Source organism: Vicugna pacos, chromosome 5 (genome assembly GCF_048564905.1).
Source record: "Vicugna pacos chromosome 5, VicPac4, whole genome shotgun sequence".
NCBI lineage: Eukaryota > Metazoa > Chordata > Mammalia > Artiodactyla > Camelidae > Vicugna > Vicugna pacos.
In genome coordinates, this window is record NC_132991.1 from 14,801,485 (window position 1) to 14,823,161 (window position 21,677).

Consider the following 21,677-nt stretch of genomic DNA (forward strand, 5'->3'; position numbering starts at 1 on the left):
TTGGGATAACCCAGGCCACTACTGCTTCTTGGATGATGAATTTTTAAAACCCATTCTACCTTCTGCTTCTCTGTAGGAGAAAACAGAAAAGGTTGAAGATAAATAAATTTTCCATAAATCTTCCATTACAAATTATTCATATTCCAAGTCTTTAGTCAAGCAGGATCTAAATTCCTGTACCTCTGTTTCTCTGAGCTCTGTGTAGTATTCAGATGGATGTGGAAATTGAACCCTAGGATGGAAGCATAGAAGGGAAAACAGCGATTTTCTCTTTTACCATGGAAACCCTGTACACCATGGGGTACTAAGGAGAAATGAACAGCTTTAATAACTTGGGGGGACGGCTGCCCCTACCTTAGCTGGCATGATGTAGTTACAGTGCGGCATAAATCACGGTGTCTAATGCAGACTGTCTCTTGAAAGCTCAGGGAAGCCTCTTACTCATTTAGAACAAATCAGCATGGTTTATTTCTGAGACAGATGGAGTATTTCCCCACAAGCTTTAATCACCTCTTGGTACCTTAGAACATTCAGTGTGCATGCCCTCAGAGGTAAGGGAATAAAGTGGATGGACTTTGCTTTTGCATGTAATGCATCGATCCTGAATACACAATGATACCATTAAAATATTAGTCACTATTTTTTAAGACCATGTCTCAGGCATTTGTGCAAATATATGAATATACGATCCACCCAGAATGTGTAATCAGTATAAAGGCTCTCTCTCTCCCCAATCTCTCCCTCTCTCTCTCTTTCTCCCCCCTGCCCCCCGCCCCACGCAAACTCAGAGTTTTGGAAATAAATAGTTCCAAACTCAATAGCTATTTGCAATCAGTTATTTAAAAAGCTCAAGTGAATTTTTTGAAAAATCAGAAAAGCTCTTGTTTCTTCTCTTTTATTCTAATCTTCTTCCTTCTTCCCTTCCTCTTGCCCATCCTTCTAATATGATTTTAGTCAAGAAGAATGTAATCATATCGACATTAGTCCCTGACACTCTTTTCAGAACTCTGTTTCACACGGAATGACCTCATCACAAGTTAATCTTCCATTGCTGCTAAAACAAATCTCTATTGAATGAGGACATTTGTTTCCCCACCCTTCAATAGGAGTTTAAAAAAGTTAAAAAGTAAACTCGGGAAGGAAATGCCTCAGATGCATCTGGGATCCTGGAGAATGGCATCAAAACGCTGCATGCTTGTAAGACGTGGCTGGAGATGGTTATCTAATTGGACGTCTATCTGCACTTCTTCCCTCTCCCTGTCTGCTTCATGTCATGTGGGATTCTCTCTTCCCTACAGAGAGTGAGTCTTTCTCACTGGAACACACTGTCTAACTTGGACCCCTCTGTTCTGCTTGGTGGAACCTCATTGGCTGTCCTGAGGCCCAGGTGTCAGCTTGGGAATGCGTCCTCCCAGAGCAGGCAACTAGCCCTGGGTCCTCGGCAAACCAACTGTGACAGTTTCCTCCAACAGCTGCTGTGGCAGGCTGAGCATCCAGGTGATTACATAACCCTGCTTTCTGGCCTGCTCATGTGTTTGGATTGGAGCCATTTCCCTGGAACAGGGCTGAACCAAACAGGGCTGTCTGCTCACTGACCACAGCTCTGTGTCTGTGGGCTGAGGGCCTCTCTGACATCATGATATGTCTCCTTATCTTTCCCAGGCCACTCAAACCCAGAGCTCTCAGAGAAGAGACATGCCCTTGGAAACAGGAGGGTACCCATTTGCCTGAAGTGAGGCTGAAATTTCACTTTTCATTGTAAGTCATTGTCAAATCTGAACACTCTGCTTTGAAAAGCAGGAGATGATTCTAACACTGGCTAGAAAAATATTCCTTTTTTCTGATGTTGGGCATGCTCACGCAATTCACATTCAACCGCATGTGTACACCAGATGAAGACATGGATCAAGGAGAGATATACTTACTGTATTTACATTTTCCAAAGACACAATACCATGTCCTGGAGAAATAATTAAAAGACTGCTTTTTGGTGAAGCTTAATGCTGCTGGAATGCAAATACTAGTGGCCTCCCTATGAATAAAAACAGAAACCCACAGCAGACAGTGGTTTAATTTAATGATAGCTAAACTGCTGCAAGGGGGATCCTGTAGGCCAGTGGAAAAGTGTGGTCCAGGGACCACAGCAGCAGGACCTGGGAGTCTATTAGAAATGCAAATTCTCAGGCCCAACCCCACCTACTGAATCAGAAACTCTGGGACTCAACAGTGGTCCAACCTAGGTGATTCTGATGCAAGAAAAGTTGGAGAATGACTTTCTAGGTGAAGTTGGGGCTTGCCAGGATCTCCCTGAGGGTGTGTGAGGGTTGCTCTGGAGAGTCATGCATGCTCTCTGAAAAATCACTCCATCACCATCCACTCCTATTTTAGCTACATCTAATTCAGGCTGCTACTTCTGTCTCCTAAAAGGTGCTACTACCAGCTGTCTTCTTCCCAGCCCCCACACAATTATACCCCGCTAACCACATAGTAATTAGTTGGTGATCTGCTGTAACATGTGCAGCTCTGCAGGCATCTAGATGTATCAACTTTTCATTAAATTCTACTCAAAAATCCCTCCAAGGGACAGACACAAATGTCCCCATTTTACATATGGTGATAATCTAGGTTGCCAATGGTTTTTCAACGAAAGCAAAGTAAAAAGGCCTCTGGTTTCACTTTTTGTTCCAGTGACTGGCATGTTTCCAGTCTCGTGGTCCAGTCAACCTGTTATAAAATCTGAACTCCTAACAATTCTCTAAGTCTCACTCAGCCTTCACCAGGTAAGAGGTTGAGTTAGGGAAATACTGCTATCTGTTCAAGATGTCTCCATTCAGCTAATAAACAATTTTCACAGACAAAATCATCTTGCAGAACAGAATTTGGGGTGATGCCCACTGTTGCTGAGATCATGGTGAAGTAGGCACCTTCCTACAATGCTAGCAGGAGTTGTAAACTGGTACAACCTTTCTGGGAAGCAATTTGGCATATCGTTTGACTTAGTAATTACACTTCTTGGAAATGATCAAAATGAAATTGTCCAGAGATGGAAAAAAATGATTAATGTAAAAGAAATTTCTCTGTGACCATATTTTTAAATGAAAAAAAAGGGGAACAATCTACATTTCAAACAACATGTGGTTAAATAAACTAGTTCCTCCACAAGGTGGACTATAATGCAGCCATTTATAAATAGATTCCGGAGCACAATTTATTAAATAATAGTCACAAGATAAAGCTAAGTGAAAACAGCAGGATACAACATTTAATAAACAGTAAGTTCCCATTTTTTTAAATTGTAAGTTAACACACGATATATATATGTTCATTGAACACACAGAGATAAGCACTGAAAGTGAGTGAAGAGAAATCACTGACATTTTAGGGATGGTTACAGTATTTTATTGTAAGAAACCTCGGAAATTATATTATGAAAACAAACAAAAAGAAACCTAGGAAAAACATTATCCACATTTACAGATGAAGGAATGGAGTTCCGTGAACCCTAGCTAGATTTTCCAGAATCACTTAATAAATAGAGATCGAGGTCAAGTTTGTCTGAATCAAAGCCCATGCTTTGCAGACTCTGTTGTCTACTACTTCTGGTGGCTTACATGGTCTGCCACATCATGGTTAGAGCTGGGAAGGCCAGTCAGTTCTCTTACTTTTCATTAGTATTCTATTGCAAGGAAAATACAATAATATCATTTTGTCATAGGTCATAGACCACCTCCACCTAGATTTCCTCCAAGTATTTCAAGAAACTCTGATAATAAAAAATTATAGTTCTTTACGACATACGGGCGAATCATTTTCCATGTTATTTCCTTTAATAGTTTTTATGAGTGACTCTATGTACTATGAACACTATTCACCTTATTTTACACATGAGAAAACTGAGACTCAGAGGGCTTAAGTGTCCGCCCTGTACACACAGGTAGGAAATATCAATGGCAGCATTCAAACCGTCTGTCGGACTACAGAGAAATCTGTGTTGCTCTTAATTTCTCCATTCTGCAATCTTTCTAGAGGAAAAGGTTCCTCCAACGCTTCCCATCTCCCTCTCTGGCACCAAGTGTCTGTGTTTTGGCATAAATAATATCTTGGCATGGTGCTGATCATTAAAAAAGAAAAAGTGAGAACAAGCACTGTTGGCCCTCACGAGAGCCTGGGATTAAGTGTGAGTCGATACTAGAGATAAGAGGCAGATCTGGCATTTTCTCCTCAACCTCTTTGGCACGGAGTTCATTAAGAGCTTAGATCTTCAATAGTAAAAGTTCATTCGGGTACAATTAGCTCAGACCCTTAGTAGGGCCTCATTAAATACGTAAGTGTTAATGATCAATTAAAGCCAAACAGTCTCTATGTATGTAAATGCCCATGTCTCAGAGCTGTCCAGCAAGCTGCTAACACAAGGGCCGTGTGACCCGCAAGCCAGTAATACCCTCAATGAATCCTCAATCACTTCCTTCCCTTCTGCTTCTAATTCCTGGCCAGTTCTGCACTTGACCTGAGGGCTTATCTTCTTTCCCTACTCACCCTTGAGAACTGATGCTTTATGTAGGTGATTTACCATCACCTTGACTTCCTTCCTCAATGGCCTCTCCCTTATTATTGGCTTGGCTCACATATAACAATGTCAACTTCAGGAAGAGAGGTACCAGATGGTTCCTCAAGGTCTGATGCTCCCAGGGGGTTCTCCTCCAACAAATGGGAACCATATACTTGCAATTCGATGGCAAGTACTGTGAAAAGAACACTAGCCAAGTTCATGCCCAGTTTGCCTCCTCTTAATCCTCAGGATGGTGGTACGAGCAGAGTAGCACGCACCACGTCATGTTAAGAGACCTAGGGCAGAGTCAGTTGGCACCTGATCCTATTTAAAACAGCAATATCACACACAGGCATGCACATGTACACACATGCACATGCGCACACACAAATTACCTTCAGGAACAAGGCAGGGGACGTAAGTGAAGAGCAGAGTGGGGACAGTAAGGAATGGTGGCGACTGCGATGAAGAGGAAAGTTCATGGCCAGCAAAAGGCATTAAGATCTACAGTTTTAAAAATACTAGTGGATCAAACAAAAGAGGTCCACCACCAGATCACGATCTCTGAATTGGACAATCCGTCCTTTAGCTTTGGCTGATTGTACTTCTACAAGAAGTTGAATTCAGGGAAAAACGGGGGCAAAGCAATGCATACTAGGGATGTGCCCTGGCCCTCATCTCACAGGCTAACACCAGTGCCCTGGAACCTCATTCCCCTTCATGAGCAGCAGGCTGGCTCCAATGTCACTATGAGATCAGTCGTCACATTTTTAAAGAACAAGCAGTGAGTGAGAACAGGAATTCAGGAGCCAGACTGCCTGGGTGTGAATCCTAGTTCACCAACTAATGAGGTCTAATGAGGTCACCTTGGATAACTTACGTAATCATGCTCAGACCCTAACGGTGGCACCACTGCACAGAGCTGTTGTAAATTACTCAGAACAATGCCTGGCACATCACAAAGGTTCCTTGTCAGATAACAACCATTGTATGACCAACTGAAATGCCTCATGGCTGCTTCTGAGAAGATAACCTGAGTATGACATAGTTGGTCATCGCTCAGTTTGGCAGAGAACACTGGAATGGAAAAATCTAGAACTAATTACATCTTCCTGGGAAAGGCACTGGTGGGGATGACAGAAGAGGCGTTCCATTTTGTGCACACAGTCTCCACCTGAAGGGAAGGACAGGAAAAGTCCTCAGTGTGACAGAAGGGATCTAGACAGGGCTTGAAACTGGGTTTGTCCCCATCTGAATATGTGGACAGTGTCGGGCAAGAGCTGGCCCTAACCCACTTTCCTGCACTGTGATGATGACGTTTTCCTTGCACCTTTCTCTCCCAAGTCCTCCCTCAGTGTCAGCTGAATTTTAAAAACACCTTGCCAACAGCTTCCAACCCATGACTCTCTCTCCTCAAAGCACGCATGCCAGAGAATTGCCTTTTTCTCCCCGACTCTAATAAAGATGCCAAATTTTTACAAAGAAAGCAGTCTGATTTTCTAATTCACAAGATGGTGTCATGACTGATCCCTTCATTTACATTTTAACCTTTATCCCCCAGCAAGACTTTCCAGTTCCTCTAATTCAGTGTTTTTCAAACCATGGTTCATAACCCATCAGCGGTTAAATCAGTTTGACGAGTCCAGAGCAGTATTTTGTTATGGAACTAAATTAGAAAATGTTAAAATAGAATTCAAAGAAATAGAAAATAGAGTGCCACAGACATAGTACACAATCTTATGGTTACTGGGGAAAGGGGTGGGAGGGATATAAAAATAGACTTTAAAAAAGTTTCTTCTGTATAGCACAGGGAACTATTTTCAATATTTTGTAATAATCTTTAATGAAAAAGAATATGAAAATGAATAGATGTATGTATGTGCATAACTGGGACATTGTGCTGTACATCAGAAACTGACACATTATAACTGATCATACTTCAATTAAAAAAAGAAAAGAAAAGAAAATAGAGTGCAAGCCACATACTAAATATATGTATATCTGTCAACTGTGTCATAATATAAAATGCATTTTTAAAATAAATTTTTATTGAACTACAGTTTACAATGTTGTGTCAATTTCAAGCATACAGCACAATACTTCAGTCACATAGGAACATACATACATTCGTTCTCATATTCTTCTTCACCATAGGTTACTACAAGATATTGAATATGGTTCCCTGTGCTATACAGTATAAACTTGTTGTTATCTTATTGAATGACCATGATTAGGGTTTAAGAAATACTGCTCTAATGTCTGTTAGTCTGACGGGCTTGGGTTCTGTCCTAATGGAACTCATGATTCCTTCCTTCCTTCCTCCCTCCCTTTCTTCCTTCCTTCCTCCATTCATCAAAACTTTACTGAGTGCCTACTGGGAGTCAGGCACTGTTCTAGGCAGCAGAGGTGTAGAAGGGAACAAAATCCATCAAGTCCTTCTCTCATGGTGCTTAAATTCTAGAAGGAGAAGTTAGGCAATAAACACATAAACAAAAATACGCCTATCATACAAAGTAGGGATTAGTGTTGTGGAGAATAAGCAGGAGTGGCATGATGTGGTGTGATTGGTCGGAAAATGTCTCTCTAATTCGAGGCATTGAAGCAGACTTGAAAGAAAGGGGGAAATAAATCATATGAAAATTTAGGGACACCTGTTCCAGGCAAAAGGAACAGCGAGGCCAAGGCCCTGAGATGATAATCTGCTTGATGCTGGGGAAGAACTGCAAGAAGCCAGCATGCAGAGGCAGGGAATGAGGGGACGAGCAGGTGGAAAATGAGATTAGGTGAAGATCATGTAGCTGCTGTGGACAAGGTTAGGACCCTGGCTTCCACTTAAAGCAAGATGTGGACGCACTAGTGGTTTTGGAGCAGAAGATCAATCTAATCTCACTTACATTTCTAAAGGAACACCAGGGCTTCTGGAGAAAGGTGAACCATAAAGACATATGAGAGGACACCGGGACATCAGATAGGACATTTGTCATCCAGGGAGTGACATGGTGGGTGGTTCTCAGCAGTGGAGGTGTTAGGATGTGCTCAGATTTGGGATATACTTTAAATGTAGATCTGACACACTGATGGGGTAAATACGAGTGTGCAAGAAATTAAAAAGGCAAGAATAAATAATAAATGCTGAAGAGGGTGTGGAGAAAACAGAACCCTCCTACACTGTTTTTGGGAATTTAAATTGGTTCAGTCACTGTAGAAAAAGTATGGACGTTCCTTAAAAAACTAAAAATAGACTTGCCATATAATCCAGCAATCACACTCCTGGGCATATATCCAGAAAAGAGAAAAAGAAAAGCTACATGCACCCCAATATCCAAAGCAGCACTATTTACAATAGCCAAGACACGGAAGCAACCTAAGTATCCATAGACAGATGACTGGATAAAGAAGATGTGGTATATACATATACATAATGGAATATTACTCAGCCATTAAAAAGAATGAAATAATGCCATTTGCAGCAACATGGATGGAACTAGAGATTATTATACTAAGTGAAATAAGTCAGACAAAGAAAGACAAATATTATATAATATCACTTATATGTGGAAACTAAAAAAATGATACAAATGGACTTATTTACAAAACAGAAATAGACTCATAGGCATAGAAAACAAACTTATGGTTACCAAAGAGGAAAGGGTGGGGAGGGATATATTTGGAATTTGAGATTAATAGATACATACTACTATATATAAAATAGGTAAACAACAAGGACCTACTGTATAGCACAGGGGAACTATATTCAATATCTTGTAATAATGTATAATGGAAAAGAATCTGAAAAAGAGTATATATATGTGTATAACTGAATCACTTTGCCATACATCTGAAACACTGTAAAGCAATTATAAAAAAATTATAAAAAAGAAAAAAAAAGGCAAGAATAAGTCTGAGGATTTTACCTGAGAAACCAGAAAGATGAAGTTGCCTTTCCTGAGTGGGGAAGCCTACAGGAGAAACAGGTTTCAGAGGCAAATCAGGAGTCCTTCCGAATGTGCTACGGTTGGATGCCTATTAAGCACTTAATTGGAGGTGCCCAGTAGCCCATGGGACATAGAAGCCTGGGACTCAGGAGAGAGATCTAGGAGGGAGATATAGATTTGGGAGTTGTCAGTATATAACTGGTATTTAAAGCCATGAGGCTGGATGAGATCACCAAGGAAGTGCACATAAATAAAGAAGAAAAGATATTCAGACAGTGAGGTAATGTGCAGGCACATTATAATCGTCTTCATGCCCACCAGATGGACATAGCCCCTTTATATGTATGTAGGGAACCGTACAGAAATATCTGGACTGCGGCATCAGAAAGGTTGCCATTCTTTCATTCCATATACAGTGAGTGACTGCCTGCTGGTGACAGGCACTGACAACCTCAAAGAGACAGGGAGACAAGAAGACACTCCCTAATGTACATGCAACCCAAACCAATGTTATTTTTGAAGGTAGAAGAAATTTTATCAGGTCTCTCCCTGCTGCCTGAAAGCAACTCAGCCAGGAGGCTATGGATAGCAAAGACCCCCAGTGGGCTGGGGCAGAGGTCCACCCCTGCTGGAGCCCCACTGAGATGCTTTTCCTGCCTCCCCTCTCTATTGATGGCCCCTCAGCTCTGCCCTGTCCTGCCTCACCTCCCTGAAGTCCAGGATGTTCTCCCGGGAAGTGTCAGCTTGGCTGGACCTGGTTAACAGGGTGATTTCTCCACCTCTGTATCGTGAGCATCGTCCATCTCTGTACCCTGAGCAGCCTCCACCTCTGTGCCCTGAGCAGCCTCCACCTCTGTATCCTGAGATCCTCCACCTCTGTACCTTAGCATCCTCCTTTCAACATTTTCAGGGAAAAGTGCTGTAATTGGCTGTGGGTGAGAAGCGATCCTTGACAGTGCCAGTAAACCACAAAACCCAACCTGAAGGTTACAATAACTCCAAAAGAAGGTGTAGCTGGTGAAGTCCCATTTTAGTGAAATGTCAGATGTCTTTAAATACCCTCGCCCAAGGCATTGTTATTGTTTGCAGTTGCCCCCTAGATATCTAGAGGAAAAATCGCTCTTTTGGCCAAGCCCTTTGACTCACTGCAGCAGAAGTCTCTTCTGTTTTGATAAGCAGTTTTCTGGATAGTTTCTCCTATTTCTGAGCATTTGTTCATAGTGTCTATGCCACAGTGAGAGTGTGGTGTGTGTGTGAGCCTGTAGTATGTTATGTGTGTGACTAGCATGTGTTGTGCATGTGTGTTTGTGAATGTGTGAATGGTGTATGTGTGTGAGTGCCTGTACATCTGGGTGTGTGTCTCTCCCTCTCTGAACCTGTGTCACTCCTGTGCCAGGGCCCAGACTACAGAGAAGCTGTCATAGAGCCAAGATCCACTTGGTGGGAACTTCCTCCCCGCCTGGGAAGATAAAGCAGGGCTTTGAGTCAGGTGGGGCAATGAATCATTATTTAGAGCCTAGTGATCAACATTCAACGAAGAGCCCAAATAAACAGTGCGAGCTAAGCTGGGGCCTCATAAAGCGTTTGAATTGCTGGGTTTCCCTTCCTGATGAGGCGATGTGTTTGCCAACAGAGGTTTCATGAAGTCACATGTCTCAGAAAACAGCTGCCCCGTTTGGCTGCCAGGGGAGCTGCTGCTGTCTCCTACGCTCTCCCGATGATAATTCAGGCATAATTCAGGCATCTCCCACTGCCTTGGGAACACAGAGCCACGTGTCTCCAGGAAAGTGGGGAGAGTGCGGCGGGGTCCCAGGCAGCGGTCAGATGCAGGAGGGAAAGCACAGCCTGAAAAATCCCATCCCTTGGTAACAGATTGGAGAAAACTTTAGCTACGGCTGTCACTGTTGGCATCTGGCTCCATCCCACTCAAATAGAAAGCTCCTGGGATATATCTAAACAAAAGAGGTGAAAACACCTGGACCCACTGTACAATGTGCAGAGGACTTTTACATGTGTCAAAACCGTTCCTCTCATCAACCCTTGAAAATGAACTGAAGCTCAGAAAACTTAGTGTCACACAGCAAAACTCATAAAGGAGACCCAAGTCCAGGTTTTTCATTGTTTTCTTAAGATTCATCATTCAAGTAACACATGCATATGATGGGCTTTTTTTTTTCAAACTATGCAAAAAAGTAGAAGGCAAAAAGGAAAACAAAACAAAACAAAACAAATGTGTTCATTTCTAGGATAAATCAGACCTCAAGGATAATTATCTACTGGTAACTACGTATTGTATGTCCTTCCAAAAAGGGTCAATCATTTGCACACAAATCTATTTATCCTTTTAAAAAATATAAATAGGGTTATTTTACATACATATGAGTATAAAATATTTTTTATTTGACAATATACCTCGTACAATTTTTACATCCATGTATACTATCTACCTAGAATTCTTTGAATCGATGTACTCTAGTTTATTTAACCAGTTCCCTGGCAATGAATGTTTATAGATGGTTTCAAACCCAAGTGCTTGATTGTACATACCAGGCTATGTTGCTAAAAACCTATATTACCCTAGCCAGAGGATGAATTTTCCAGGCCAGCCTCAGGCAAAATGAAAGCTGTTTATGTGTGTAGATATTTCTTTATACAACACCGAGTGTCAGACAAGGCCTAAGGCCTCCAAGCTCACTCCTCTCCTTGCTGAGTCTTGTTCTCCCTGGCGTGTCCTCGGACTCTCCCTCTCCATCGCCCTTTCAGACCCTTGAATTGTTAGCAAGGAACTGGGAATCAATTTATTTACTTCCTGTGTACCTTAGATTTTGCATTCTCACAACGCTGGAAACCAGTCAGTAGAACATCAACAATTTGATATCACCAAGACCAAACCGTTCGCTGAATTTCTCAGTTTCATTACACTATGTCATGTAGACACAAAAACAGGGACGTCCAGATTAACACCTGTCTACTTGTACAAAGGCACCTACGGTTTTTCTTCATAATACACTTTGTGTCCCGAGACCTGTTATAAAGGGAAGCGTTTGTTTATTTCCTTGTTTAAAATGAGGCTAAGCTTCACGTTCAGGTTTTGATGAAAAATGTTTTTTTATTTGTCTATTTTTGTCTGAAATGCAGACATTTAGAGATTTTAATTTGGAGTTTTATAAACACATCAGCTTTGTCAGGGATTGAATGGGGAGTCATTGGAGTTAATTATGCCTTGTTCTCAACCTCAGTCCAGGCCCCCGGAGATAAAATATACAGTATCTTTGAAGCAGAAAGCAGCTGGGTCAGTCCTGTTAAAATACAGGTCCAACGCCGTCTGTGAGCCATGGACAGTGGGGCCCTGGACTGTCTTTCTGAGGAAGATCCAGCAGTTCACAGTGGTTACCAGATAAGCAGTCATTGCTACCATAATTTTAAATAGATTATCACTCAACAAACCTGAAGCAGAATCCACAAGGGAAACCCAGAACTGCTTCTTTAAAATGTATTTAATGTTGCACATTCCTCTATAGACACGTGTACATAAATATATCTGTGTGGATGCACACACACATGCGCCTATAAAGTTCTTGGCCATCTTCACAAGAGAGAAAGGAAGAAGGAATCTAATCAGCTGTGTAATGTAGATGGAATTTCATGACAAATTTTTCAAAAAAATAATAATATACTCCTTGAGACATTATTGCGCATGCGCACGCACACACACACAAGAATATTTTAATTCCAAAAGAACAAATTTCAAAAACCTTAAAGCAGATTGCAATTTTTTCTTTACTTTTTATTTATTGTCTTTTATTGAAGTATAGTTGATTTACAATGTTTTAGGTGTACAGCCAAGTGATTCAGTTTTATGTATATATACTATATATATATATAATTTTTCAGATTCTTTTTCATTATAGATTAGTACAAGATACTGAATATAGTTCCCTGTGCTATACAATAGGTCCTTGTTTATCTATCTCATATGTAATAGTTTGTACCTGCTAATTCCAAAATGTCAATTTACCACCCCCTTTCTGTTTTGGTAATCATAAGTTTTGTTTTTTTTTAAATGTCTATGAGTCTATCTCTGTTTTGTAAATAAGTTCATTCGTATCATTTTCTTAGATCTCACATATAAGTGATATCATACGCTGTTTGCCTTCCTCTGTCTGACTTACTTCATTTAGTGTAATCATCTCTAGGTCCATCCATGTTACTGCACATGGCTATATTTCACTTCTTTTATATGGCTGAGTAATATTCCAGAGTAAAAAGCGAATACTAAAAACTTTCTTTTTAAAAACTCCCTGCATTATTTGTGTTATCCTCCTCTGGCCACAAGCTGGGGAAAACCAGGACCCAGATGAACATTTGGGTGTACAGCGTGGCAGTCCGCACTCATCAGTATTTCAGCCTTGCCCAAGTTCCTTCACCTTTCCCAGCCTCAGTTTCCTCTTCAGTGGAACAGAGGTAATGATACGACTTCCCTCAAGGGACAATGCGGGGACTGAATGACATACCATATGCAGAGGGTGGCATGGTGGAGGACCCCAGAGCAGCCCTCAGCTCTGTCCTAGGAGAAATCTTGAGTTGCCTTCCCCTGTGAATGTGTGAAGAGCATCCACAGACACGGGGCAGGTCCACTCTCAAGAGTCCAGCCAGGAGACCAGACCCACGTAGAGCCTCACAGGGAGATGTGGTGATGCACACAGGCTGAGCTTTCTTTCCTCCCAACTCTTCTCCAATCCACAATTAGTAAAAATGTTCTTCCTCCAAAACGTCCCTGTGGTTTCAGTACAATCATTTTATGTGGAGCTAGCCCTTCTTTGGTGAGTTGATGAGAATGATGAATTCAGGAGGGGAAGTTACTGCTGCCATGATATACCCAGAAAGGACGGTACAATGCTTACATGCTGACATCATCGCCACCAGGGGCAGGGTCTGACTCCAGACATCTGATGGCTCGGAAGACATCTAACCTAAGTGAGAAAAGTGTTCTCTCCTTCTCATGCATGTGCACACAGGCTAGCTGAGGTCCCTCTCATCTTTCCTCTTAGGGGGGTCCCTGGTCTGCTGCAGTCAGAAGATGGACAAGCTCATCTCCCAGGGTAAACTGTGACTTCCTGGAGCCTGGGACCATGATTTGTTCATTTTTGGATCTTTAGGACCTAGGATTAGTGCCTGACACTCAGTAGGTACTGAACACATTTTTGATGACATGAAACTGAACTGAGAGAGTCATGTGATCCAGTGTCAAAGGAATGAATTTCTAGCTATCTGGTCCCCTGATAGCACCAAACCATACTCCACTGCCCTTGTTTTCTCATCTACAGGACAGAGATAATTCTTCCCACCTGCCTTTTCTCATACGTTGTTGTTAAGAAAGAATGAGATAGATAGACCAATTCTAAAGTAACTTTCATCAAGAGGTGAAAAATAATACAAGTATTTTAATACACAAAGAAGATAACGTTGGATGACTTTACTTCTGTGTGCAGAACACAGGAAACTGCTGAGTCACTGAGTTAATTATTTCCTCACTTAGGTCTCACTCAGTCATTCTACAAACACACACTGAGCATAAAACTTGAATGAGGCAACACTACCGTCAAGGAGTCAAGGGTGTCATAGCGGAAACCAATGAGTAATAAGTACCTGCTACACAATGGAATTCACACAGTGATAGACACAATGGCAGGTGCCCAGAGGAACACCTAACACGACTTTCTGTGCAAAGTGGCCACAAGGTGACTCCTGGGGGAAGAGTAGGCATTGAGTTGATGGTGTTAGAAAGAAGGTCAGTCCTGGGTGAAGGACAGCGAGGTCAAAAGCAAAGAGGCTTGGAGCATCATGGGGCAAATGGATGCCCCATGGTTCACATGGCATTCATTCTGTATTGTCTTCTTGAAATGTATGTTTTTGTGGGGCACAAATGCTCCGGTTCACCAGGGGCCAAGGCATGACTCCGTTAGTTCAGTCTTTTTTTTTTTTAAACATTTTTTATTGATTTATAATCATTTTACAATGTTGTGTCAAATTCCAGTGTTCAGCACAATTTTTCAGTCATTCATGGACATATACACACTCATTGTCACATTTTTTTCTCTGTGAGCTACCATAACATTTTGTGTATATTTCCCTGTGCTATACAGTATAATCTTGTTTATCTATTCTACAATTTTGAGATCCCAGTCTATCCCTTCCTGCCCTCAGCCCCCCTGGTAACCACAAGTCTGTATTCTCTGTCTATGAGTCTATTTCTGTCCTGTATTTACGCTTTGTTTTTGTTTGTTTGTTTGCTTGTTTTTGTTTTTGTTTTTGTTTTTTAGATTCCACATGTAAGTGATCTCATATGGTATTTTTCTTTCTCTTTCTGGCTTACTTCACTTAGAATGACCTAGGAGCATCCATGTTGCTGCAAATGGCATTATGTTGTCGGTTTTTATGGCTGAGTAGTATTCCATTGTATAAATATACCACATCTTCTTTATCCAGTCACCTGTTGATGGACATTTAGGCTGTTTCCATGTTTTGGCTATTGTAAATAGTGCTGCTATGAACATTGGGGTGCAGGTGTCATCCTGAAGTAGGGTTCCTTCTGGATACAAGCCCAGGAGCGGGATTCCTGGCTCATATGGTAAGTCTATTCCTAGTCTTTTGAGGAATCTCCACACTGTTTTCCATAGTGGCTGCACCAAACTGCATTCCCATCAGCAGTGTAGGAGGGTTCCCCTTTCTCCACAGCCTCTCCAGCATTTGTCATTTGTGGATTTTTGAATGACGGCCATTCTGACTGGTGAAAAATATGGAATGCTTCACGAATTTGCATGTCATCCTTGCGCAGGGGCCATGCTAATCTTCTCTGTATCATTCCTATTTTAGTATATGTGCTGCCGAAGCAAGCCGTTAGTTCAGTCTTACATGCTGCTTGTTTGTTTTTAACCATTGACAGCCTGGCCCTTCATGGCATTTAAGCTGGCAAAGCTGGGAACCAAAGGGGGCGAGGTGGGCACAGAATGGATTACAGAGGTCTTGGTAGGCCATGTGAAGGAGCCTGGACTTCACCTCGAGGCCTCTGAAATGCCCTGCAGGGGTTTCAGGCAGGGGAGTGACTTGGTCAGATGTACTTTGTAGATCAGGGGTCACCAAATCTTTGCTACAAAAGACCAGATAGCAATACTTTGGGTTTTGTGGGCTGTACAAAAGTCCCTGTTGCCGCTCCACAGCTCTGATGTTACAGCATGAAGGTGGCCCCAGACAATCCGTACGCCCATGAGTGTGGCGGTGTTTTACAGGAACGCTTGATCCATCAACACTGAAACTTGAGTTGCCTAGAATTTTCACGGGTCACAAACTACTGTTCTTCTTTTAAATTTTTTTAATCATTAAAAAACATACAAACCATTCTCAGCTCGTGGGTCATCCAAAGAGAGGGTGAGCCGGATCTGGCCATGCCCTTAGTTTGCCAGCCCCTGTTTTAGAGGAATCATACTGGGAAGGTGATGGGGATAAAGGTGAGATTGCAGAGCTGAAGACAGAAGTACCACTTAGGAGGCCAGTGCAATGGCGCAGGTGAGACATGACAGAGACATGATCTTGAACCTTAGAGTGGAAAAGGGGAGGAGAATCCGACTGTAGAAACTGTGATTATGGGATGTCGGGGAGATGGTAGACAGATGAGTCAAGGTGGCTTGCAGGTCTCCAGCATGAATGAGTGAACAAAATGTTGCTCTAAACTGAGAGAAACCAGAAGTGGACTCAGGGGCCGAATGCAAACAGAAAGTTCTCCTTTAGACAAGGGGTCACTTTGGGGAGTTTTTGGGGCACGCAGTGGGAGATGAGTAAGGCTGTGGCACCAAATGGAACTGTTACAAAGAATAAACACCTGACTTTGAGTATCACAGACTGTAGGGATGGAGCGGCAGGGAGGAGGGATCTTGTCAACCTTCCCACCTCGAAAAAGAGTCAGACTCAGATTATCCCAGACCAGTGAGAATTCCTCCTTCTCTGCAGGTGACCTATCCTGCATCCTCCATGCAAAACACATGGTGATTTCCTCTCATTCTGCGGCAGGAGAGATGGAGGCCCGCTGATGGGCAACCCTTCTAGATGAACGCTGCAAAGATTTTCCGTTCACCCATCTTCATGAAAATTGCTGCTTGACAAATTTGCTCCTCTGAACAAGTAGCCAATAGTATAACTGGGAGAAAAAGCATGTCCAAGATCTTCATATATGGTCTCTGTGATTACCTAAGGAGCCTACCCCAACCTCCACCAAAGCAAAGTGGGAATTAGCCTCAAATAATGATTTGCAAAGTGTGGTACTCAGGCTAATAGCATAAACATCGCCTAGAGACGACAGAATGCAGATCCATGGGCCTGATTCCTCAGACCTACCGAATCAGAAACTCTGGGGGTGGGTCCAGAAATCTGTGGTTTAACACGCCTTCCAGGTTATTCTGATGGACACTCAAGTTTGAGAAACCCTGAGTCTAAAAGAGGTGGCTGCTGCAGTCCTTTCCACAATCTTTGGTGTACCCCCGCCCCATCCCCTCCTCATTGTTCTGCTTTTTTTAATGGACAACGGATGCCAATCCTTTCATTCCAAGTGTGGCCAAGTGCATAGGCCATGAGGTTCTTCCTGAGTAAGGTGAAAATCCTTCATCCCACGCTTCGTGCTCACTGCATTTTCCATTCAGTGATGCTCACATCTCTGGAGTTTCCACAGGATGCCAGGGGGCAAGGAAGGTCTGGACCCAATGATGCAGAAATTGGTGGGAGTATGAACATCCATCTGGATAAACTGGGAAAGAACAGGGCTCTAAGTAAGACTATGGTTAAGAGTATCAACTCGGGAGTCAGACTTTGTCAGCGGGAATTTCTGCTCCATCACTTACGATGCTGGGTAACTTTAGGCAAGTTATTGAACCTCTCTGTGCCTAGTCTCCTCACCTTCACAATGGGAGTAACGAGAGTACCTCACTCCTCAGGTGGCTGCGAGGATTTTGTGAATTAATATTTGAAAAGCACCTTGACCTGGGCCTGGATACTGTGCCACAATGAGTGCACTCTACTATTATTTCTCAGCAGGAAATGCCTCATCTCCAACCAGCCACATAACCCATAGTAACACACTGCAGGCTCACGGGGCAACCATGCCCTGAAGATCCCCACCCGGGAAAATGTAACCCTCTTCCTCACAAGTTGAGGCCTTGTCTCCCAAACCCTGTACAGTGCCCTAAACGGATGAACCCGGTTCAATTGCTCATCACTGAGAATTCTCCTTGTCTTCCCATCTATTCAAAGGAACAAATTCGGAGCAGGCCCAGTGGTGCTGATGCTGTTAGTCTGAATACCACATGCTGAGAGCCCCATGGCTCTCACAACTCCAATGGTCCAACGATGGCCAGGAAATGAGGCCAGTCTAAGAGCCTTCCTCCCTGATGAGAACTCAGTTGCATTAAGCTCTATAGGGTGGGTCTCCTTTCCCCTGAATCCCCACTGACCCTGCCAAATTGGATGAGGTGGAGACCCCCCCCCGCAAAACAGGCAGCCTGAACATCGTACCGAGTGCCTGGGATGCTGACCAGGGCAGAGAACGCAGAAAGCAGGGATAGTGTGTCAGTTTCCTAGAGTGGCTGTAACAAATTCCCACAAATGAGGTGGCTTAACACAACACAAGTTTATTCTCTCATGGTTCTGGAGGCTTTAAGTCCAAAATCGGGGTGTCAGCAGGGACATGCTTCCTCTGAAAGCTTTCAGGAAGAATCCTCTCCCACCTTCCCAGCTTCTGCTGCTTGCTGGCATCCTTGGCGCTCATTGGCATACATAGCTCCATCACTTCAATTTCTGACACCACACGGCACTCTCCCTGTGTGTCAGTGTGTCCCCAAACCTCCCTCAGTTTATGAGGATACCAGCTGTTGGACTTAGGGCCACCCCAATCCGGCATGATGTCATCTTAACTTGATTACACGTGCAAAGGCCCTTTTCCAATTAAAGTCCCCTGCGCAGGTATCCCTGGGGTTAGGACTTCAGCACTTCTTCTTGGGGGGACCCAATTCAACCCACAGCAGACGGCAGGTGTTTTAACTCAAGTGCAAACTTGGACCTGTTGAAAGCAGCCTGTGTGTGGCAGGAAGGAGCCTGGGGATGTGTTCCAGAGCCCAATACCCTTCTAGAGCAGTGGGAGGGCTGGCACGCTCTTCTGCCGGGGGTTTGCCTCAGGGATGCACAGAATGGGAGAGCACAGAGAAGCGAAATGCCCAAAGGGAGAGTCGAGGTGGGGGATCTGGGAATTTGGCCTGGCAGCAGGAGGGTGTCTCCTGACTGATGGCTGGAGAGGAGCATTGACTAGAGCCTTTTGTAAGTACCAGGTATATAGAATAATTAAATAAGTAGACATCATCTTGCATGTAAGACACACCTCACTGACCTCAAGGTAGCCCTGGCCTTGACTGTGCTGACTGCAAAGGAGACAGAGGGGAGAGAGGGGAAGGGCAGGCAGCAGCGGTGGTGGAGCAGATGGAGCTGGGAAGCACTTGCCCTCCACGTCTGGGACCTTGGGTGAGATGTGGGGAGGGACCGCCTCCACATGCCTCTGCCTGGAAAGCCTGTCTGCTGCCCCGGAGGGCATGAAATCAGAAATGGGGAGGGAAGAAGGGCTTTCCCACTGCCTTCTGGGAGGACTCCAATCAGCTTATCCACGCTTGGCAACGGCTTCAGAGCCCATCAGTCACACACCCGGTGGGGAGGTGAGGGAACACCAGAAGATTTCTGAAAGGCTGGAGTGGAAGCCTCCTCCTGTCAGCTCTGCTGGCTGGCTCAAATCCAGCTTCACTGGTCTGCCCACGGTCCAGTCTAAACGGCGGGTCTCTGCTTATTCATGTCTCCAATGAGGTGGGGATTTCTTAGGGGAACCACTGGAGGATGTGTCCGGAAGCACGGCTCTCGAGGGAGTAAACTCATCGCAAAAGACGATATTAAGCAAACACGCAAAAGGCCAACATGAAAAAGAGTGTGTTTTGCTGTCATTGAATAACGATCTTCCAGAAACTGAGTTCAGTTCAGGAAACAACTGTTCCCTTGTATGTACCCTAGGGCCTAAATCTTCAGGTGAGATGGATTTGATCCCATGAGCATTTGCCTGATAAAAGATTTCTCTTCTGGTTTCTAAAGACTAGAACTCAGAGCAACAGAGAGAGAGAGAGAGAGAGAGAGAGAGACAGAGACAGAGACAGAGAGAAAGAGAAAGGGACAGAGGGAGGGAGGGAGGGAAAGAAAGAGAAAAAAGTTAGCCTCTAGGGAAAGAGAGAGACACTTTAGCCCTGGCACACACCACGGCGAGCACACAAACCCCTTTTTGTTCCGAGGCCAGACCCCGAACAATGAGCTGTAGGGGCGCCTTTGAGAACCGCTCACGTGTCCACTGAAGCAGAGCTGACCGAGTTACAAGCCGGGAGCCCAGGATTTGTCTGTAAATTGGTGGAAAATAAAGTTCCATTATAAATTCCCTGAACGGGAGGCCTGGTTGGCACCTCTCCCTCTTGATGTGTGGTACTTTCACTCTCCATTTGAGAAAAGGCCTTATTGCTAAGAAGAAGTGGAGAAAGTTCTTCACAAGTGAATCCTTCCTGACAGCTGGGCCCCTGATATCGGCAAAAGGACAGGTCCCGAGGCATGAGCTCTGCACTTGTCCCCACAGGGGTGGCTGGACCAGGACAGGAGGCTCTTGCTCTGAAGGGGTCACCGAGGCATGCCTGGCTGCTTTCCTGTGAGTCGAGCCCCTGGTCTGCTGCTCCAAGTTGAAAGCAGACTCCAGCCCCTTCCTGCAGGCACGGTGGGAGCTGCTTTCTCGCACCTGTTCTGCAGTGTGCATCCTGGCATTCTGCTGATTCCCACCTCTAACCTCAACAGCTGCCATGTTACCTGGCCACCACCTTCCCAACAGTCCCCGCAGATCCTCTTCCTGAGGATGATGTAGTTGACTTCCTCCCACCACTCAGTCTCAGCCCCTCCCAGCAGAGTCCACGCACGGTCCACACAGACCCAACGGCGCCCTGGAATCACGGGAGGGCAAAGTGAGCTGTCTGCAGATGTGCTGATAGGATGAAATCAGACCTTTGTGATAGAAGGCAGTCAGCCTTGCCTGCTGGCCGCTGAATGAATGATTTGTGAGATGTGTTTATCCAGTGACTGTTGCCAGACTGGGGCACCAGGAAGACTCACCCACTTCATCATTTATTCAGTACATATTTTTTAGCACCAACAATGTGCCTTTGGTTCCAGGACCTTGGAAAACAGTGGGAAACAAGTTTTTGTTTGTTTGTTTGTTAAATTCCTACCTTGAAGGGTTTTTTAAAACACTTTGTGTTCTGAGATGGAAACAAACTTGCCATGTCTGGGAGCTGCAAGAAGGTGCATGCGGTCAGGGTAGAGCAAGGGTATGGCCAGTGGGAGGCAAGAAGGAGGTCAGACAGAGCTCAGATGAGCAGGAGGCGACGTCATGTGAATGATGCTTTTAAAATATCCATATATCTGCTCTGTGGAAAACAGACTTCAAGGGAGCATACGTATAGAAGAGGAGACCAGTGAGGAGCTACTTTCAGACCATCTAATCAGAATAGACCATCATAGAAAGTGCCAAAGGGAAGCAGATGGGAATCTAGCGAAGGGAACATCCCAAACCAGTGGGTCGGAGAATCTCCGAGCACAGAGATGACAGGGAAGGTGGTATCTGAGCCTTGGAGATCTGGGCATGGCAAAGAAGAGAGGAATGAACAGGGGCTGTTCTGGAACGATGAACAATGAGGCAGTTCTGGAGACTGGGTGCAGATGGAGAGGCGGGAGGATTTTGCTGCCAGAGCTGCTCAGGTCTTTGCTCAAAACCCATTAACCCCACACCTTTAGTAGGTGTGCCCTCGCTTACAACCCTCCAACCCCCACCGGTACGAGTTCACATAAATCTTTAAGTTAAACAGTCCAGAGATTTAAGAAAAATAATAATATAGAATAGATAAACAAGATTATACTGTATGGCACAGGGAAATACATACAAGATCTTGTGGTAGCTCACAGTGAAAAAAATGTGACAATGAATACATGTATGTTCATGTATAACTGAAAAATTGTGCTCTACATTGGAAATTGACACAACATTGTAAACTGACTATAACTCAGTAATAATAAAATAATAATAA

The 21,677-nt window shown here is 43.9% G+C and overlaps 1 protein-coding gene and 1 non-coding gene across 4 annotated transcripts in view; both read right to left on the minus strand.

Annotated features, from left to right (window-relative positions):
* The window catches only part of NCKAP5 (NCK associated protein 5), a 912,592-nt gene that overhangs the window by 838,720 nt on the left and 52,195 nt on the right, over positions 1-21,677 (minus strand). The gene's annotated exons all lie outside the window — the stretch shown is intronic.
* On the minus strand, positions 15,278-15,380 carry LOC116280724 (U6 spliceosomal RNA). Its single transcript, XR_004190209.1, has one exon. It is a non-coding gene; the product is annotated as a U6 spliceosomal RNA (small nuclear RNA).